Source organism: Sinocyclocheilus grahami, unplaced genomic scaffold (assembly GCF_001515645.1).
Source record: "Sinocyclocheilus grahami isolate Dianchi unplaced genomic scaffold, SAMN03320097.WGS_v1.1 scaffold1780.1, whole genome shotgun sequence".
NCBI classification, from domain to species: Eukaryota; Metazoa; Chordata; class Actinopteri; order Cypriniformes; family Cyprinidae; genus Sinocyclocheilus; species Sinocyclocheilus grahami.
The window spans coordinates 89,153-96,729 of record NW_015506959.1 but is presented as its reverse complement, the minus strand read 5'-3'; the positions used below and the strand labels follow the sequence as shown (position 1 = coordinate 96,729).

Here is a 7,577-nt window from a genome sequence, read left to right as displayed (position 1 = left end):
CATGAAAGAGAAACACATGAAAACTCTTACAAACACATATCGAGCTATCAACTACACTCTGTGAGTGAAACTCTCTTATGATTATGAACGATCACTGAATTTACACTTTAAGAGAAAAAGACAATAAATTAAAATGGATGAAAATTAGATATGGTTCATGCTGTAGTTTTTCTGGACTTTTAAACACACAGTTGCTAAAGTTGGACTTTTGTTTTTCTATAAATTGGAAGTTAACAACATATTGGTCTAGAAACTACAGAAGCACATTGATGCTGAGACTGAAAGCTGGTAATTTATGATCTGTTATATTATCAGAAATAATTTGCTGAATAACGCGTCATCTGGAGCCAATCTCAACGCTCAGAAAGCTCTGGTGATCACCACAGATGGAGAACCCAGTGAATCTGATGATAATAATGTCCTCAACAGATGTGAAAAGCAAAATATCCTCCGTTACATCATCGGGGTGAGTTTCCTTAAAGCTCTGGCATGTAATTTACATTGTATGTTCAGATAGTTTAGTGATTTAGTGTCACTAGTCCTGCAGAAATGACACACTGCACACTGTTGTTCAGGTGGGAAAGGTTAGTTTAACCACACTCAGTCAGCTGGCATCAGAACCAAAACACAACAACACCTTCTACATTCAAGACTACAGTGGACTCAAAGGACTTCTTGACAACCTGCAAAAAAAGATCTACAACATTGAAGGTAAAATGCAAACATGAGGAAAATGGTATAAATGCTGCAGAATCCACTGACAATTTTTTTTCCTTCTGTGTTTCAGGGTCAAAGGAAGCTCACGGCAGAGACAGACAGAAAGAGCTATCACAGAGTGGATTCAGTGTCGTCTACCAGGGGGTAAGAGAAATCCATGTAATTCCATAAAATTAGTTTATGTTGTTTGTGTGATATATTCCAAGTCTTCTGAAGTCATTTGAAAATCTTCCCCTCTCAAAATCTAATGAAATGCTGCGGATGTTTAGACACAGTTCATGGTAACATGAATTAATTTAATTGTTTAATGAAGGACATTTAGTTTATGATACAATCCAATTATCAATGCTGGGTTGCCACTTGATGTAAAACCTGGGTCCTGAAGTAAAAGCAGAGCACCACTGATCTGGTTTATTTGCTGCTAAACATCAGAAACTCTGAACATCTTTCAAAGATTCAATGTCACTGCCAGCTGTTTCTCAGCTGATCACCAGGGCCGTTTTTACCGCTCTCCATTACTGTGTCTAATAAAGCAATGCTGAGACTGCAGTGTTTGTTGCAGGACTCTGTGATCGTGGGTTCGGTCGGATCAAATGACTGGCGTGGAGCTCTGTATGAAGTGACGGGATCAGGATCTGAATTCAGAGAGACCGAGATCATCGGTTCAGCTGTAAATAAAGACTCGTACATGGGTATGTTGGAGTGTTTGTTCTTGTGTGATGTGAAGAGTTTGTGTGTGTTTTAATGATGCTGATGGTGTTCAGGTTACTCTACTGTGCTGGGAATGAGACGCGGCGTCTCTCTTCTGTTCTCTGGGGCGCCGCGCGCCGAACACAGGGGTCTGGTGACCCTCTTCACCAAGAACCAAAACACATGGACAGTGACAAGCAACATCAGTGGAGAACAAGTCAGTGAAAAACCCTCAGACACAATATTATCTCTCTCCACCGGTGAGACCAGGGGCTCCCAAACCTACAGTCCACTGAGAAGATCAGCAGACCCTTCAAACACAAACACTGTCATGAGATTCAGTATTTCACCAAAAACAAACAAACAAGCATTCTACTCACAATATAGACTCTGCAATGCCATATCCAACAGAGAAAAGGAGCAAACTAAGTCTACAAAGACCTCATTAATTTCTAGTCAGTATTGGGTGTCATTGTGTTTGTGAAGCAGAACGTGCTGTTTTCATATTTCATCTGTGAACATCAGGCTATAAAAGCATGTGCTAGAATGTAATTCCATTCATTTTTATTGATTTCTGTCATCAGATTGGCTCATATTTCGGAGCGTCTCTGAGTCTGTTGGATGTGGACTCTGATGGAGACTCAGATTTCCTGCTGGTCGGAGCTCCATTATTTTACCAGTCTCAGCCGAGGGCTGAAGGGAGGCTGTACGTCTACGCTTTATCAGAGCAGGTACGCACAGATTCACCACTGTTATCATGACTCTTCATGAACAAGCCTCAGGGTAACTGTGACTGGAAGGCTACTAGTCATCACCATTGTGTTACTCCACTGGAATTGCTGTTGTAATAGGTTCTCATGTCGTGAAAGTCATGGAAATGGTTCTGGTGCTGGTCATGTGCCGATGAATAAAGATTCTGTTTTCATCTCTTTCCCTCTCCATAGTATTTTCAGAAGACGCTGCAATCCACCACTGGCAGATTTGCAGCGTCTGTGGCTTCACTAAAGGACCTGAATGGAGACAGTCTGTCAGATGTGGTGGTTGGGGCGCCTCTGGAGAATGAAGGAGTCATCTACATCTACCTGGGCCACAGGGCACATGGCATAAACCCTGAACACACTCCTCAGGTGAGAGTTTGCTGTGCTTCCTTCAAACCAAAACTCTGTTTGTGCTCACATTTAACCCAGAATATGTTCCTAGATAAACAGTAGATCTGTTTGTGTGTGTTTAGCGGATCCCAGCGCGATCAGTTCTGCCCGGTCTGCAGCAGTTCGGAGTCTCTCTGTCCGGTCAGATGGACATGAACGATGATAATCTGACAGATATCGTGATCGGAGCACAAGGAGGGATTGTCCTGCTCAAGTACGTCATTCTTTAGTTTGGAGAATAAGATTTATTAGGTGTCAAACTGCCGAATTTATCACATTATTAGTAAGCAACCTCTTTACCACATCAGTGATCTAGCTGATTAGTCTCATTGTCCAGTATTGAGAGCTACTGACTCTTTCCTCTCTTCTCAGGACTCGACTTGTGATGTCTGTATCTGTGCAGCTCAGTTTCAGTCCAAAGGAAATCAGTCTGAACTACTTTGAATGTCCGAGTGACAACACATTTAACGCACTTGAGCTCACGTCATGTTTCACAGTGAACGAGCGCACCAGCAGCACAGGTAATGTCAATAAAGTTTCAGAGTGTCTGTCGGTGCCAATAACCTTGTGGGCAGTGTGCCGACATACAGCGCTGTTGTGCTACGGGCGGCCCGAGTTTGAATCCCAGCTCGAGGACCTTTCCCTAATCGCATCCACCCTCTCCCACTTTGCTTCCTATCAGTTCCGATCTGTCCTATCGTAATAAAATGCTAAAAATAAATCTTTAAATAAAGTTTCAGAGAGTCCCTCTGTCACATGAAGAAAACAGCCTCCATGTCTTACCCTCTCAGGATCTCTGGAGAAGAAGCTGAATGTTTCTCTGAATCTGAATGTGGATGTGGTACGAAAAATGAATCGAGGATTCTTTGATCAGAGGAATGTGTCATCCAGGACTCAGCAGCAGTCCGTCCTGCTGGATTCTGGGTCCTCCTGTCTCAACTTCTCCATCTTCATGCTGGTACGTGTCGTCTATCACAGCTTCAGCCAATCTCAGAGCTTCGGTCTGACGGTGAACGTTGTGTTTGTTTCAGCGCTGTGTTGCAGACACAGTCTCTCCTCTGAAGATACGAATGAATTTCTCACAAACTGATATGTTGTCTGGAAACTCTATGGCTGTTCTTGATGTTCACAGCAGGACGGAGGAGTATGTCGAGGTGAGTCTACAAATATCAGATTTTACTCTGATATTCAACGTCAGTCAACTCTTAAGTATCTAAGATTCTTCAGCTTTACTGTATGAAGTTTCTGCGGCATTCAAAAGCTCAGTAAACGTTTTTCTTTTGTTTGCGACTAGGTGCCTTTTCAAAGGAACTGTAATTCAAACAACAGCTGTGTGGCCGATCTGAAGCTGAACTTCAGTTTTATGTGAGAAACAACTGATAAATAGACATGATATTAATCTGAAATATGATTGTTAATCTTTTGAATATTGCCATTATTCATCAGGTTTTTTATTAAAATGAGGTTTGTTCTGCAGGAACGACACATTAGTGGTGGTGAATCAAGCTCATTTCAGCATCCTCGTATCGCTGGCAAACCCAGGCGACGACTCCTTCAACACCAGCATAGTGCTGCATTACCCAGAAGGCCTCTCACTCTCAAAATTTGATGCCATTAAGGTACTGCTGTCTGCATGTCAAACTAAAGAGTGTCAAAAACAAAAACCTCCTCAAAATGTTTTTTTCAAAATGGTCTCTTATCAGACAACACAATTAACTAGATTTCAATCTGCTGCTTTAATAACTCTGTTCACTTCTTAATAGATGTCAAGTTGCCTTTATTTATCTAGCACTTTTAACAATACAGAGTGTCAAAGCAGCTTTACTGTCTTTAACTTTAATCTCCACAACTTGACCCCAAAGATCTAGTTAATTACAGACCGATCTCGAATCTCCCTTTTCTGTCCAAGATACTAGAAAAGGTAGTATCCTCACAATTATATTCCTTCTTAGAGAAAAATGGTATCTGTGAGGATTTCCAGTCAGGATTTAGATCGCATCATAGTACTGAGACTGCTCTCATTAGAGTTACAAATGCCCTGCTCTTATCATCTGATCGTGGTTGTATCTCTCTATTAGTGCTACTGGATCTTAGCGCTGTGTTAGACATTATTGACCACAACATTCTTTTGAATAGACTAGAAAACTTTGTTGGCATTTATGGAAGTGCATTAGCATGGTTCAAATCGTACTTATCGGACCGGCATCAATTCGTAGCAGTAAATGAAGAGGTATCATATCGATCACAAGTGCAGTATGGAGTACCTCAAGGCTCAGTACTAGGGCCATTACTCTTCACGCTTTACATGTTACCCTTGGGAGATATCATCAGTAAACACGGTGTTAGCTTTCATTGTTGGTAGTTTTCACTGCTTGTCACTTCATGCTGTTATGCAGCTCTATATTTCTTCACCGCTCAACGAAGCATACCAATTTGCAAAACTAACGGAATGCATAGTTGACATAAAAAACTGGATGATGAGTAATTTCTTACTGCTAAATTCTGAAAAACAGAGGGGTTAATTATAGAACCTAAAACCTCTGCATATAATAACCTAGAACACTGTCTAACACTTGATGGCTGCTCTGTCAATTCCTCGTCATCAGTTAGGAATCTAGGTGTGCTATTTGATAGCAATCTTTCCTTTGAAAGCCACGTTTCTAGCATTTGTAAAACCGCATTTTTCCATCTCAAAAATATATCTAAATTACAACCTATGCTCTCAATGTCAAATGCAGAAATGTTAATTCATGCGTTTATGACCTCAAGGTTAGATTATTGTAATGCTTTATTGGGTGGTTGTTCTGCACGCTTAATAAACAAACTCCAGCTGGTCCAAAATGCAGCAGCTAGAGTTCTTACTAGAACCAGGAAGTATGACCATATTAGCCCGGTTCTGTCAACACTGCACTGGCTCCCTATTAAACTTTGTGTACATTATAAAATCTTGCAAATTACTTATAAAGCCCTGAGTGGTTTAGCACCTCAGTATTTGAGCGATTATAGTCCTTCCATCTTCAGAAATGTACATGTGAATTAGAACCTGTATCCACTACAAAAAAGGGTTTTCATTTTATTTCCAGTAAAAGCTATTAAACAGAGCTGTGTGCCATTTAGAATTGAACTGAGCATGCCTTTTAAATTCCAGTTCAGTTCCTGAATTAGAGTTTTGGCATCAAACATGAGACTTGCAGAAATGCAGAATTGCAATTCAAATTTGAATGTAAGGAAGTTAAATTAAAATGCAAATAAATTAATATGACTATTTTAACTAAAAAGGTAATGTTGGATTAAATGTTTTATTAGTTTATTTTTTTAAAGTTTTTAAGTTTTCAAAATAGAAGGATGGATAGGTTTGCTTCATATGTAGACAACTGTGTATAGTTTATATATTTCATCATATTTCATCATATTTTCTAACTTGTGGACCAGGTTAGAAGAACAATTAATTTTCATTAAAATGTATCTATTTATGTCATTCTGATTCGTCTTCTTATGGGGCATGGCTATGAACTTAAAGGGAGCCAATTCTTCCATTCTAAGTTGTGTGTGTGTGTGTGTTACAAACAGCTGAGTCGGACTCGAAGCAGCTGTGGTGATCGGGACAGCGGTGCTACGAACAGAACAACCTGCAGCATCAATCTACCGGTGTACCGCAGCGGCACCACAGTAAGTGATGACACAATGACAGACAGACAATAACACACAGACAGTCTCACACACACACACACAAACACACACACACACACATGGACAGACAGACACACACACACACACACACACACACACACACACAGAGAGACAGACACACATACACACACACACACACACACAGACAGACAAACTTTGTTCCTTCATTTTTTTGTTACTTCATATTTTATCAAGGTATCACATGTACTTTTATTTGAACAGTTGATAAACAGTCTATACACATGTGACTTAAAGCCAAGAATCATTCTGTTCTTCAGATAGTGATTATAAATCACAGACAGTATTTGCGCGTTTGCATTTGACAGACACAAAGTCAGGTTCTTCATTTAGAATTCAAGGTTTTCATTCTGTCAGTTCAATTATTCCCTTGGCATTGCTACCAACATCTTTCTACTATTTCTACTTTCTATGGACTCTATTGTTTTCTAGACTCAGTTTCTGGGAACTTTCCGTGTGATGAAATGGGATAACGACTCGTCTGACAGGATGGAGATGATGATCACTGCCAACAGGTGAATAAGGCTGAAAGGGCGACAGATTCATTTGTTTTCATTTGAGCAAAGACAATAACACATATTGCTGCAAGCAGCAATTACCAGGGTTCAAGCGTTTTAAGACCTTTGAGCCATTATAGCCATTTTAAGATGATTTTACCCCAAAAAGGGTAAAAAATTATAAATAAATCACTAGAAACATTCTTTAATTATTTATCACTTTTGACCAATAGGTGGCGCTACTCCCAAATTAATGTGGTGTGGTTAATTGGGGTGATGATGACACACACATAGTTTAGTGCCAATACGCCACTGAATTCTGTGAAAAAGCTTTTGATAACGTTTTGTTTTGTAACTTTTTGTATTAATACTTGTGAAAATCGGCCATGTTTGCTAGCCATGTTTTTTGAGATACACCAATGCCCTCATAGATATGGATGGCCCCTTGGACAAAGACACTGCATGCCAAATTTTAAGTCATTCAGGCTAATGGGTGTGTAGTTAAAGCCATTTTAAAGTTTTTTTCATATTATAGCACCACCAAGTGGTCAAACTCCCCAACTTTTGTAATCTGACCAAAGACTGAGCCCATTCATATGTGTTCCACGTTTGGTGAAGGTACATCATTCCATTCAAGAGTTATAGCCATTTCAGTGTTTTTGCATCTTGACCCAACTGACAATGGACCTTCAACTTGGTTTTGACAACTGTTGCTAATAAGACTCCAGAGAACTTTTTTGCCCTGTTTTTGTTCCGATTGGTTGAACAATGTAGGTAGGGCTGAACGATTAATTGCATTTGCGATAATATCGCGATA

The 7,577-nt window shown here is 40.0% G+C and overlaps 1 pseudogene; it reads left to right on the top strand.

The window, feature by feature from the left end:
* The window catches only part of LOC107572601 (integrin alpha-M-like), a 23,069-nt pseudogene that overhangs the window by 7,454 nt on the left and 8,038 nt on the right, over positions 1-7,577 (top strand).